This window comes from Protopterus annectens, chromosome 9.part0 (assembly GCF_019279795.1).
Source record: "Protopterus annectens isolate FY-2018-M chromosome 9.part0, PAN1.0, whole genome shotgun sequence".
NCBI lineage: Eukaryota > Metazoa > Chordata > Ceratodontiformes > Protopteridae > Protopterus > Protopterus annectens.
The window spans coordinates 1,305,985,841-1,306,000,171 of NC_056743.1; the positions used below are offsets into that span (position 1 = coordinate 1,305,985,841).

The following is a 14,331-nucleotide window of genomic DNA, read 5'->3' on the forward strand; positions in this document are numbered from 1 at the left end:
TTTCACACAAAGGGCTTGAAGTTCAGAGACCCTTCTAGCCGAAGTGATAGCAACGAGAAAGGCCATCTTCCATGACAAATACTTGAGATCCACTGAGGCTGCAGGCTCAAAGGGGGAAGCTGTCAAGACCTGAAGCACTAACGTCAAATCCCAAGGAGGTACTACTTCCTTTACTGGGGGTCTGAGCAGAAAGGTGCCCTTCAGAAAGGTCTTACACAATTTCGCGGTGATCAAAGGATGCAGTTCATGTCCGACATGGTAGTGAGAGATAGCTGCTAGTTGAACCTCGACACTGGAGCAGCTAGCTCCCTGGTGAAACAGTCCTGATAGGAAGTCTAACACAGCAGGTAAGGGAGCTGTGAAGGGATCCAAGTTTTGATGTTCCGCCCAAAGAGAGAAACGTTTCCATTTACTACTGTAAATCTTCCTAGTAGAAGGCTTGTGCACTGCTACTAGAATAGCTTTGACTGGGGAAGAGATGCCGGGAGTCCTAGCTACGAGTGGAACTGAAGCAGCCAAGCCGTGAGCTTGAGACTGTCCAGGTTCGGGATTGGGAGACCCAGAGGGTGGGAAATCAGATCCGGGAGGGGATCTAGAATCCAAGGAGGATTCACCAGATGAGACCAAAGGTAAGGAAACCAGGTTTGAAGAGGCCAGAATGGGGCAATGAGGATAATCCTGCTCCCCAACCGACTGGCTTTCTGTAGAAACGTTAGCATCAGGGGGAGAGGTGGATAAGCATAAAGCAGACCGGGAGGCCAAGCATGCACCAGAGCGTCTCTCGGGGATTCCCCGACATGGGGAATTAAAGCGAAATAGCTGTTGCATTTGGTGTTTGAAGGAGAGGCAAAAAGATCGCAACAGGGCTGCCCCCATTTGGCAAAAATCTGATTCGCTACCTGTGGATTGAGAGACCACTCGTAAGGGAAAAGGATGGTGCAACTGAGTCTGTCCGCCAGGATGTTGGACCATCCCGGAATGTGCATTGCAATGAGAAAACGGTTGGTGGAGATCGCCCATTCCCACACTCTCATGGCCTCTCGACAGAGTGGGTAAGACCTGGTTCCTCCCTGTTTGTTGATGTACCAGACAACCGACATGTTGTCCGTCTGGATCGCAATCGTTCCTACAGGAAGAAGATCCTGAAGTGCTTGCAACGCTAACAGCACTGCCCTCATCTCTAGGACACTGATATGCAAAGAGGTCTCCGTGTAGTTCCACGTGCCTTGGACAGTCCTGCCCGAACAATGCCCCCCCCCACCCGAGGCGAGAGGAGTCTGTGGTCACCGTGCAAGGGTAGGGGCCATAGTGAAGGGGCGTCCCGTCTGGAGGTCCAGGGATTGCAGCCACCATACGAGAGCCCTCTTGCGAGCCCTGTTGAGGGGAATGGGATGACTCAGAGGGTAGTGACGAAAAGACCACTGGACTTGGAGGGTCCATTGTAAGACCCTCATGTTAAGACGTGCCATTGGCAATAAATTGATTGCCGCCGCCATTGAGCCTAGAGCCCTCAGGACCAATTCCGCTTGAGAAGCTGAAGATTGAAGGATGGCCTGCACATGAAGCCTCAGGGTTCGAAGTCGTTCTGGAGTTCAGAAGGCTACAAGACTGATTGTGTTTAACCTGGCCCCGATAAAGTCTATGACCTGAGTCGGGGTGAGAGAAGATTTGTCCCTATTTATTGTGATTCCTAGCCAGGGAGCAAGGCGAAGAAAACAATTCCTGGCTGTGCAGAGTAGTTGCCTTGTTGGGGCGGTCAGGAGCCAGTCATCCAGGTACGGAAAAACCTGCATTTCCTGGAGCCTCAGGTGGGCCGCTGTCCCTGTTAACACTTTGGTGAACACCCTGGGGGCTGAGGTGAGACCAAAGGGGAGAGCCCTGAATTGGTAATGACTGGCTCCTAGCTGGAAGCGGAGAAACCTCCTGGATCGTCTGTCCATTAGAATGTGGTAGTACGCATCCTTGAGGTCTATAGAGCACATCCAATCGTTCTCCCGTAATAGGGGGAGAATGGATTGAAGAGTGACCATCCGGGACTTCTCTTTGGTTATGGACAGGTTCAAGAGGGAGAGATCGAGGATTGGCCTCAAGTCCCCTGTCTTTTTTGGCACCAAAAAGTACCTGGAGTAATAACCCGATCCGCGCTGGTCTGGGGACGTGTTGGATGGCTCTTTTTTCTAGGAGCTGCTGTATTTCCGCAGCTGCGGCCTCCCTCTGATCGGGTGGGACATCGGGAAGGTGTTTGGGGAAGAGAGGGGGGTAAGAGAAGGGAATCTGGTAACCTCTGGATATGATGCGAAGCACCCAGCGGTCTGCTGTGATGGACTCCCAAGCTGCCAGGTGCCTTGAGAAACGTCCCCCGACTGCCTCCAGAGTGGAGCAGTCGGGCAACCCCTCAGGGTTGCTGCGTGGGCCGGTCAGAGAAAGGTTCTCTGGACCCAAAGTTTTTCGGGCCCCCTCTGCCTCTAGGGCGGCGTCCTCCCTGTCCTCCTCTGCCGCAGGACTGGGGGTCCGGAGCGGACTGAGACTGTTGCGACTTTCGGAACCACATCTTCTTCTCCCCCTTTTGGTTCCTGGATAAGGACCTCTGGGGAGCAGGGAAGCGGACTCAACGGCAGACGTCTTCCCGTCCTTTTCACGCTGGACCAGGGTGTTGCGAACGGTCTTCCCAAATAGGGTAGGCCCATCAAAAGGGGCATTTGCGAAAGACGCCTTGAAGTGTTCCGCGAAATCACAATGCCGGAGCCAGGCCTGACGCCTCATGACAAGGCCTGCTCCACTGGCTCTAGTGGCTCCCTCCGTGGCATGGGATAGTAGCCGCATAGAAGTATTAGAAATGGATCTAAGAGTGGCCATACGGGTTGAGTACATCTGTCTGTCCTCCGCCAAAATGAACTGCGGGGGCGACGCAGCGTATTCTTTAATAAGATCCCGCTGCAGTCGAATAACTTGTGCCATATAGTTCAGTGACCTCACCGAGAAGGCCGAACTAAAGTACAGTTTTGTACCTACCATAAAAGTAGATGTTCGAGTGCTCATACAGCTGCAGTCATAACAGAAGGGTTATCCTGCCATCAGGCGGGTCCTCGGTCGGCCGAATTCCAAAGTCTAGGTCCGGCGTCGGTTGTCGTTGCTTCCTCCCTGACATCAGTGCGGCAGGGGTATAAAAGAGGCAGCAGATGCCATTTTCTTCAGTTTTTCTTGCCCTAGATGTCAGGTGCCCCCAGAAGGAAGGCAAACATAATGTTATGCAAAAATGCAATGTTGATAAATCAAAACAGTAGTTGCAAGCAAATACACCATAAAAAAAGAGTACCCCAAAAGGTTATATGAAAAGGGTTTGTCATAAGGCCTGTCCTAAGAGGGGATGGAGGGAGGGAAACCTGGACTGCAGCTGTATGAGCACTCTAACATCTATATTTATGGTAGGTACAAAACTGTACTATGTTTATCGTGCATACAGCTGCAGTCATAACAGATGGGTAGAATCCCAAAGCTAAGTAAGGGTGGTAGGCACTAAGTGGAAATAGGAGGGGCTAGGATGCCCTGCAGGACTGCTGTGGCAAAGCCCGCTCTAGATTTAGAGTATAGTGGGACGTGATAGTGCTTGGAGAAAGTGTGCACTGAACTCCAAGTGGCTGCTTCCAAAATATCCTTGGTAGGGACCCCCCTGAGGAAGGCTGCAGAGGTAGCTGTGGCTCTGGCGGAGTGGGATCTGATGCATGCAGGCACAGTTTTTCCATGAAATGAGTAACAAAAGCGTATGCAGTAGGCTATCCATTTTGAAATTGTCCGTTTGGAAATAGCCTTTCCTTGAGCACCTGCAGCATAGGACACAGAGTTGCTCAGATTTCCTGAATGGCTTTGTCCTGTCCAAATAATAACGAAGTTGTCTGTGAATGTCCAAGGAATGTAGTAGTCTTTCCCCTTTGTTTTGTGGATTAGGATAAAAGGTAGTTAAGTGGATAGTCTGATTCAAAGCTACACTGGATACTACCTTTGGCATAAAGGTAGGGCTGGTTCGTAAGGAAACTCTGTCCTGATGGAAAATGATGAATGGTTGCACAGCCATGAGGGCCTGTAGCTCCGAAACCCTGCGAGCTGAGGTGATAGCCAGAAGAAAGGCTGTTTTCCATGACAAGTACTGTAACTCTGATGAAGATGCTGGCTCAAAGGGAGGAAGGGTCAGCTTTTCCAATACGAAGTTGAGGTCCCAAGCAGGGACTGGTAGTTTCCTTGGGGGTTTTATATTCTTTGCCCCTCTGAGGAACTGCCTTAAGAGAGGATGAGAGAATAAAGGAGGATCTGTGTTGTATTGTGCAGAAATGGCTGAAGCGTGGATCTTGGAGGAGAAGGAAAGTCCATTGTTTAACATCTCAGCTAGGTGCTGTAAAATTTGAGGTATATTTATTACCCAAGGATTCTGTCCCTTCTTTTGATTCCAGGCACCAAATCGTTTCCATTTGGCGGAGTAGGCTTTTCTAGTAGGTCTTCTGGACTCCAAGATGACATCCTGCACCTCCTTGGAGAGGAGAAACTGTTGGGAAATCAAGGAATTCTCCATGCAGCTAGATTTAGAGTTTTGAGATGGCTGTGAAGAGTTTTGTAGTTGTGCTGGGACAACAGAAGAGGGACTAGAGGTAGAATCCACGGTGGGGAATGTGTCAGGCTCTTCAGGAGCGGATACCAGTGTTGCCTTGGCCAGTCTGGAGCAATGAGAATCATTTTCGGCCTCTCTGCTCTGGCTTTTAATAGAACTTTGGGCAGCAGAGGAAGAGGCGGGAAGGCATAGACTGCCAATGTTGCCCAATTGAAGGAAAGTGCGTCCACTTTCCAGGCCTGTGGATGATAGGTCCTTGAACAAAATTTTTTCAACTGGCAATTTCTGTAGGTAGCAAAGAGATCTATGTCTGGCTGTCCCCACGCCTGAGTTATCTTTGCGAAAATTTGAGGATGCAACTTCCATTCATGTGGATCTGTCATATTTCTGCTTAGGTTGTCTGCCAGTGTGTTTTCCTTCCCTGGCAGGAATTGTGCCTGTAGGTGAATTTTCAATTCCAGTGCTGTGTTCCATAGGGTCATGGCTTGCCTGCACAGGGGCTATGAATGAGTTCCTCCCTGTTCGTTTATGTACCACATCACTGTGGTGTTGTCTGTCCTTATCAATAGCTGGCCTGGATGCAGTAGGTCTTTGAAGGTCATAATAGCCTTTTGCACGGCTAGCATTTCCTTTTGGTTGATGTGAAGGAGCTTCTCTTTTCGTGCCCATTTTCCCTGAATGCAATGATCTGTCATGTGTGCTCCCCAGGCGTAGTCCGAGGCGTCTGTTGTGATGATTTGAGTTGCTTGAGGTACACAGAAAGGAAGACCTGCGTTTCTTTGGCAAGCTTGAGCCCACCACATAAATTCCTTTTGAAGGCATGGAATGAGTTGTATAATTGCTTTCAAGCTGTGGCTGTGTTGAGACCATAAGTTTTTTAGGTACCATTGAAGTTTCCTCATATGCAGCTTTGCACATGGTATTAGTAGGATGCAAGATGCCATGAATCCCATAGCCTGCAGGACTTTCCTTGCAGTTAGCCTGGTGTAAGTTGACATTTTTCTGAAGTATTGAGGCAGTTGCCCTTGCTTGTCTGGCGTGAGGTAGGCCATCTGGGTGGTTGTATCCAAGTTGGCACCCAGGAAAATTATTTGTTGAGAGGGTATTAGTTTTGATTTCTTTTTGTTGACTGTGTATCCCAGGAAGTTCAACAGTTTTATTACAAACGCCAGGTGCTGCAGTAGTATGTCCTTGCTGTCCGCTTGGATCAGGCAGTCGTCCAGATATGGGTAGATTTGTATCCCTTGTAGTCTGCAGAAGGCGATTACTGATACCAGGCATTTTGTAAACACACTGGGCGCAGTAGATAAGCCAAAGGGCAATGCAGGGAATTGGTAATGGGTTGAACCTGCAAGAAATTTGAGGTATCTTCGGCAATCTTGTCTGATAGAGACATGCAGGTATGCCTCCTTGAGGTCCAATGTTACCAGCCAAGACTCCTTGCCCAGCATGGGAAGAAGCTGCTGTAATGTGAGCATCTTGAATTTTGGCACCTGTAGATATGTGTTTAGGATGGATAGGTCTAAGATAGGTCTCCAATCTTTGTCTTTCCTTGGTACCAGGAATAGTCTGGAATAAAACCCTTGACCTTGTTCTTTTGTAGGTACCTCTTGAATTGCTTTCATATCCATGAGAGCTGAAATTTGTTTTTGTTTGGCATGCCTCTCATTTTTGGAAGGGTGTGAAAGTGGAACCTGTAGCCTCTGTCTATAATGTCCAGAATCCATTTGTCTTTTGTAACAATATGCCATTTTTTTGAGAATAATGTCAGTTTTCTGCCCAAAGGTGCTGCCAATAAAGCTTTACTTGGCAGGTGTAGGGGGTAGTCATTGTGTCTGTTTTCTAAAAGACTGATCTATTTTCTCCACCTCTTGGGGTTGGTGCTTGCCACTGTCTGGCTCTGAAAGAGCCTTAAGGTTGTCCTCTACCTCTTGGACGCCTGTATCTGCCCCTTTGAGGTCTGTCCGTGGCTGGAAAGGACCAATTTTTTGAAGGCCAGTTTCTGCTGAAACGTGGAGGCTGTACCTGCAGGAAATCTTTCACTGTTTGCATTGATTTCGCTTTTTCCTCCATTTTCTTTAGCACCTCCTCTGCTTTAACACCAAACAATACATCTTTTTGAAGAGATGCATCTAATAATTTAGCTTTGACATGATCTGGTAAGGTTTGCCCTTTGAGCCAAGCATGCCTACGTATAACAGACCCCGTAACAGCAGCTCTACACGAGGCCTCTAAAGCATCAAAACCACACTGCAAGGTATGTTTACCCACTTGCTCTGCACCATGCAACAAATCCTGCAACTCTTTTAAATCTGGCTGTTCTGGTTGTGTCATTTTGCTTTTCAGCTGAGATATCAAAATCTGTTGATACATATGGAACGGACAGTTTAATGCCCTCATGGTTAAAGTGGCCGAGGTGTACACCTTTTTCCCCCACCTTTCTAAAGATCTGGAATCTCTCTCTGAAGGTAATGGGTTTTTAGCAGTAGAGGCCTTAATTCCCTTGGGACCCTGTGAATAGTTTCTGGGTCAGCAGTATGGCTTTTATATAGGAACTGGTGAGAATCAGGAACCCGGTAATACCTGTCTGGTTTAACAGGAGCTGGAGGCAAAGAATCAGGATTAAGGCTGGCCTCTGTGTACACATCATCCAATATATCTAAAACAGGAGGGATAGCCAGAGGCTTATGCTGGGGGAGCAGAAGAAATTCCCTGAGACTTTTCTCGGAATCTGAGTAATCTTGGCCTTCCCAGTGAAAGTGTTCCCTCAATGTATGCAGGGTTTCCCCAAAAGAGAAGCCCTCGAGGGAATAGACTCCTCTGCATCAGAGTCTTCGAATGGAGAATAGGCACAATCCTGGTCCTCAGATAGTTCTGAGGTAATAGAAGCTTGATCTGAGGAAGAGCAGTCTTCCTCTAATCTGGGCCTTTTGTCAGAGGGGGGTTGAGAGCCCCTGATAAGAGTAATCAAATCCTCAGCCATTTTAAGCATCTGTTTTTTAGGCATGGTGCCTTAAGAGGGTGTCTGAGGAACCTGTTTTTTGGTTTTCATGGCTGTTTTAGATTTAGTGAAGGCTTTAATAGAGAAGGAGGAAGGCCTGAAGACCCCTTGATAAATGGCAGGCCTGTCTAAATTCTGAGTTTCCCCGCCAGGAGTGGCGTCGGTATCTGTAGTAGGAATGGGGGCCGAGGAGCCTGCGACCTCAGGTACTGAAGACACCGGTAATGCATAGTCATCGGTACTCAGGGGCTGCGTAGGTACCTCGCTGAGTACCGGAGAACCGGTAGTCGGCCTTAGCGTGGTATCAGTAGGTGGTGCGGACCTCGTATGCCGGTCCTTATCTTGCTCAAAACTGGAGTCTGAGTATCCGACGACATAATATAATTAAATTTTTTGCCAAAAAAGTGAAGGGCGAACTCCACCCGACGCTTAATAGTGCGTTTATTGAATCTAGCACAAAAACAGCAGGCCGAGACGTCGTGGTCTGGGCCTAAGCAAGGTATACAGAAAGAATGGAAATCCTTATGCGGTATTTGCTTCCCACATGAAATGCAATTATTAACTTTGTCTGACATCGGTCTGAGGCAAGAAAAGTTTCCCCAATGGGGTACTTAGCTTTCAAGAAGACTTCGGCTGAAATACTTTCATAAATCTCAGGAGCTGGCCGACCGGCACTTGCGAACTGCTTCTGCTTTGGGCACCGCGGCAAGAAAGACTGGAGAAAATGGCGTCGGCTGCCTCTTTTATACCCCTGCCGCACTGACGTCAGGGAGGAAGCGACGACAACCGACGCCGGACCTAGACTTTGGAATTCGCCCGACCGAGGACCCGCCTGACGGCAGGATAACCCTTCTGTTATGACTGCAGCTGTATGCACGATGAACATACACCTGCTTCCCTAAGCGGTCCAGCGATCGGGACTCCTTGCCCGGGGGATGGACCGAGGGATTCTCTTGAGCTAGTTCCCTCTTAGTGGTCGCCGCCACCAACATGGCATCTACCGGGGGACCCTTGCTCCAATGGGGCCTATCCGCAGGGGGACTGAGAATCCTGTCGGGGCGCTTCGGGACTGGCTCCACAGTGTCCGGCTCCTTCCACGCCCTGGTGGTAATCAGGTCCACCAGGGAGCCGGCCGGAGGGGACACCCAAGAGGTAGAAGGGCCTGCTTCAAACGCCTCCAGGAACACGGATTCGTCCGAGGTCGGCTTTGGGGCAGACCACCCGCCTCTGATTCTGAGCATTTCCATGATGTCTCCAAAGGAGACATCCTCGGGGGGTGACCTTGGGGAGCCTTCCCCTTCCTCCAAATCAGTGTCTTCAGTCAAGGACTCAGGGGAGTCCATGTGCCTCCTCTTGCACTTCTGCTTGTGGGGGATCTCCTCAGGCAGGCTGTCCGAGGAGGCCTCACCAGCAACATCCTGTTCCAAGGGAACGACCTGGGACATTGAAGCAGGCTGTCCCTGGGGCCGGGTGATGGAAGTCGGACCCAACAGAGAAGGAGTGTGGGGTGGAGCCGTGGCAAGGACCGGGGGCCTGGAAGCAGGCGACAGAGCCCTCTCCACCACGTCAAACACCGAGGGAGAGCCGCTCTCTCTCTGGGATCAGAGAGCAGACCCTCACTCGGATCAGACAGGCGGACCGGGGCCGGCGCCGAAGCTTTCGGATCCGACTGACCAGTATGCTCCGACCTGGATGGCGCCGAAGGCATACTGAAACCCTCGGATCCGAAGCTCAGCCCTCGGCTCCGAGAGCTTGGATCAGACAGGCTCGAGGGAAGCGTCAGCGCCGAAGTACCCGAGACTGTCGGTGCCGACCCACCCCCAGTTCCAAGGCTGCCCGGCTCCGAAGGCTCCAAGCCCGGGAAGCGGGACGGAGAAGGAGCTATCGGGGTAAAGAAAGGGGTCGAGCTCCCCCCTCTGGGGGGGGGGGTTAGGAGCACTCCCATCTGCAGTTGGGCCTGGAGGAACCTTCACATCATCCGGTCCAAATCTGCATCGGAAAAGCTGCGAGTGGATCTCGATGAAGCCAAGGCGGGACGGGAGTGCCGCCTCGATGACGGATATCGGGTCTCCTCCTCCTCGGGACCCGGTGAAAAACAGGGAGACCGGATCCGAGAGGGAGGAGACCGGGAAGCCCTGGAGGGAGAAGACCACTTAGCCGGGGGGGACCGATGCGGAGGCCTCGGCCCTCCGCTTGTGGTGCTTCTCCATCCTTTTGGCTTTCCTGGCCTCCCTCTCCTCCGGGCCTACAGCGGGAGGTTGAGCCCCGGCCGGGGGGAGAGAGGCAGGAGTGGCCGCCGCCATGGAAGCCATGGTAGGACCGGAGGCCGAAGCCGAAACCTGGGGCAAGAGACCCGCCAGGATCAGCTTGGACCTCCGGTCCTTAAGTGCCCTGGGGTTGAACGCCGCACAGATGGAACACCCAGAGGAAAGGTGTCCAACCCCAAGGCACAGAACACAGAGTGTGGCCATCAGCCGGTGAAAGCTTATTGCCACACTCGGTGCATTTGGAGAAAATGGGTTTTGGGGCCTCAAACATCTAAAGCTAAGGAGGACACGCACGTTAGGCCCCAACACGTGCACACAGACCCTGACGAACCAGCGAGGGAGTGAAAAAAATAACTAAAAGAAGAGTTTAACTAGGTTTTACAGACCAAGGGTATCTAAACATACAAACACTCACACTAAAGAGATAGAAAATGAAAACATTTTTCTCAGAAAATAGCGACCAAGCCTGGAGCTCGAAAATCCAGCTGCTGACGACAAGCGCGGCAAACTAGATCTGAGGTCAGTCAGGGTTGGCAGGGGATTATGGGTAGGGGAGAAGCTAGGAGCTCGGATCTAAGCTGTTGAAAACTGCCAGCTCGGATCCGATACCCATAGGTTGCTGCACAAATGAAGTTAACTACTTCAGATCAGTAGATATTCAAATGATCACTGCAGCAGCAGCCTTAGCTGTACGGGTTATATCCTACCAAGGGTATAACAGCTTGCCAGCTTCCAAATCTTCAGGGCACCTTCCATTCAATAAAAAGTACAGTTTTGTACCTACCATAAATGTAGATGTTCGAAGATCCACATTGCTGCAGTCCTTACATATGGGTAGTCCGCTGTCCTCGGTCGGCCCGAATACCAAAGTATTAGGCTGACGTCGGTCATGGGCGCTCAGATCTGACATCAGAGCGTCAGGGTATAAAAGCGCATGACCGACGTCATATCCTCAAGTCTTTTCTTGCCCCAGATGTCAGAAGGCCCTAAAAAGAAAGGCCACAGCCCAAAAACAGGATACCTCCCAAAAACATACCCAACAACAACCATCACCCAAACCATATAACCATGCCAAACTACAGAGGGGAAGGAGGGAGGGTAAAATTGGACTGCAGCAATGTGGATCTTCGAACATCTACATTTATGGTAGGTACAAAACTGTACTATGTTCTTCATCTCACATTGCTGCAGTCCTTACATATGGGTAGAATCCCAAAGCAGAGGTAAGGGAGGATGGCAAAATCATAAAGCATTAGGGGCTGCTAAAATGCCCTGTAATATTGCAGTGGCAAATCCAGCCCTAGACTTAGAATAAAGAGGAAGGTGGTAATGCTTGGAAAAAGTATGCACTGAACTCCAAGTGGCTGCTTCCAAAATATCTTTGTAGCTACCCCCCTAAGAAAGGCAGTAGAAGTGGCAGTAGCTCTAGTGGAATGAGGTCTGATTCCAGCCGGAATCTCCTTACCATGATGGGAATAACAGAAAGAAATACAAAACCCAATCCATTTAGAAATAGTTTGTTTTGAAACAGGTTTTCCTGAGAACCCAAAGCAAAAGAAACAAACAACTGCTGAGACTGCCTGAACCCCTTGGTTCTGCTCAAATAATAACGTAACTGCCTGTGAATATCCAAAGTATGCAAAATCTTCTCCCTTTATTTTGGGGTTTGCATAAAAGTAGGCAAATGAATAGTTTGGTTCAAGGCCACACTAGAAACCACTTTAGGCATAAAGGAAGGATTAGTACGCAAAGATACCCTATCCTTATGAAAAATCAGGAAAGGTTCCACTGCCATAAGGGCCTGTAATTCAGAAACCCTTCTTGCAGAGGTAATGGCCAACAAAAAAGCAGTCTTCCATGATAAATACTTTAAATCGGCAGTAGCTGCAGGCTCAAAAGGTTGTAGCGTAAGCTTTTCCAACACAAAATTGAGATCCCAAGCAGGAGTAGGAGCTCTACGTGGGGGTCTTATGTTCTTTGCCCCTCTAAGAAATTGCTTAAACAAAGGATGGGAAAATAAAGGAGGGTCACAGTCATAGTGAGCAGAAATGGCTGCAGCAAGAACCTTTATCGAGGAGAAAGACAAACCCTTGTCCAATAACTCAGTAAGATATTGAAAAGAAACACTTAAATCAGGCTTGGAAACATCAAAGTCCTTCGCTTTGCTCCAAAGAAAAAATCTCCTCCATTTATCAGCGTAAACTTTCCTTGTACTAGGCCTTCTGGCCTCCAAAATAACATTCAAAACCTGTTGTGGAAGCTGAGACCCTCCAGGGTCTAAAACAGAATATGCCAGGCTGTGAGATGCAGAGACTGAATCTTGACATTGAGGAAGTGATTGCCCTCCTGAGACAAAAGATCACGGAATCAAAGGCAGAGGCCATGGAGGCTCCGCACCAAACTCCTCAGTAGTGGGTACCAGTGCTGTCGAGGCCAATCCGCGCTATCAGAATCATGGATGGCTTGTCTATTCTGGCCTTCAGGAGTACCTTGGGAATGAGAGGCAGAGGTGGAAAGGCATAGACATGAAGATTGCTCCAACTGAATGATAGAGCATCCACCTTCCAAGCTGTGGGATGAAACATTTTTGTGCAAAACTTTGGCAACTGGTAATTTAGTGGAGAAGCGAACAGATCTATGTCTGGAGTCCCCCATAACACTGTCAACTTTGAAACACATGAGGATCCAGTTACCACTCGTGAGGATCCACAATTTGTCTGCTCAACACATCCGCTAAGGAGTTCTGTGCTCCTGGTAGAAACCTTGCCTGAAGATTGAGGTGTAAACTGAGAGCAGTCTCCCACAAAATCATCGCTTGCCTGCAAAGAGGGTAAGAATGGGTTCCCCCTTGCTTGTTGATGTACCACATGACAGTAGTGTTGTCTGTTTGAATCAACACCTGTCCTGGGTGAAGTAAATCCTTGAAAGCCATCAATGCAAATTGGACTGCTAACATCTCCTTCAAGTTGATATGCAAATGTTGAAGTCTGACAGGCCACGTGTCTTGCACCCATTTTCCATTGAGGTGTGCTCCCCAAGCCTTGTCCGAGGCATCTGTCGTTAGAATCTGACTCGCCTCTGGTCGGGTCACAGAGAGTCCCTTGTTTAGGTGACATTCCTGAGCCCACCACAAAAATTCTTTCTGAATGCAAGGCATTATCCGAATGACAGTGTCTAGATCTTGGCAGTGTTGTGTCCATACATTTTTGAGATACCATTGAAGCTTCCTCATATGCAGTTTGGCATTGGGAAGCACCAGAATACAAGATGCCATGAACCCCAAGGCTTGAAGGACTGTCCTTGCAGTCAGCCTGGACTGTAGAGACATTTGATGGAAATAAAGAGAAAGGCTTCTTTGTTTGTCCGGGGTCAAAAAGGCCATCTGGGAAGCTGTATTCAGTCTCACACCCAGAAAGCACATATCCTGAGAGGGTACTAGACTGGACTTTGTTTCGTTCACAGAATACCCTAGGCATCTTAACACTACCATCACATACTGTAGATTCATAGGTTCATAGGTTCATAGGTTCATACTAGGCTATCTGCCCAAGGGCATTTATAAGCCTAGCCCATAGTTATGTGGCTTTCGCCACCCCTTTAGTTTGAATAAAAACTATGCCTATCATTTTGCTGTGCCTCTGTCAAGCAGTGACGCTGAAGTAATCCCTGGGGTATATCTGCAATCTCCCATCCATTGGTCAAGATTCCTCTTGAACAAGACCAGAGAGGTGCTCTGCCTCACATGTACCGGGATTTTGTTCCACAGCATAGGGAGTCTCTGGGTGATGAATCTGTCCCTCCAGCACGTTCTATTTATAACCGTGTCAAGGTTTAAGTCTCCGCCTTGTGGTTCTGAGGGATCTAGATTTTTGAGGTGAAGCATATTCATCAAATCTGGGTTTGACATGGCCTTATATGTCAGGCACAGGTCACCTCTGAGCAAGCGGTATGAGACTGAATAGAGCTGGAGTTCTTTCAGTCGGGCAGCATAAGACATATTTTGAGACCCTTTATCCTTTTGGTGAGGAACTTTGGGGCCTTTCAAGCTGCAGCAGGTGTCTGGTCAGATACATTCGAACGGGCATTGTACTCAATCATAGGTCTAATAAGTGATGAGTACAGGGGACGATGACCTCCCTTGATCTAGATGTGAATCCCTTCATGATCAGGTGGGTGATATAGAAGGTTTTCCTAACTACTTTAGCAACATGAGTGTCAAGCGAAGGCTACTGTCAACCTGGGTCCCCAGATCTCTGATGACTTTTTCTGTGCTCAGTGGATTGCCACCTATATGGTAGCTAGGGGTAGCCTTGTTTTTCCCAAAGGGTATGACTATGCATTTTTGGCGTTTAACTTCAGGCCATGGCTCTGGCACCAGTTATCCATTTCTGTGAGGCCCTTCTGGAGGATATCTGTGTCAGATGAGTTTGCAGTCATCTGCAAACTTTGTCAGCCATAACCCT

At 49.1% G+C, this 14,331-nt stretch overlaps 1 protein-coding gene across 1 annotated transcript in view; it reads right to left on the minus strand.

Moving 5' to 3' along the window:
* Nucleotides 1-14,331, minus strand: part of CKAP2L (cytoskeleton associated protein 2 like) — a gene marked incomplete in the record, with an annotated part of 1,473,239 nt that overhangs the window by 1,302,976 nt on the left and 155,932 nt on the right.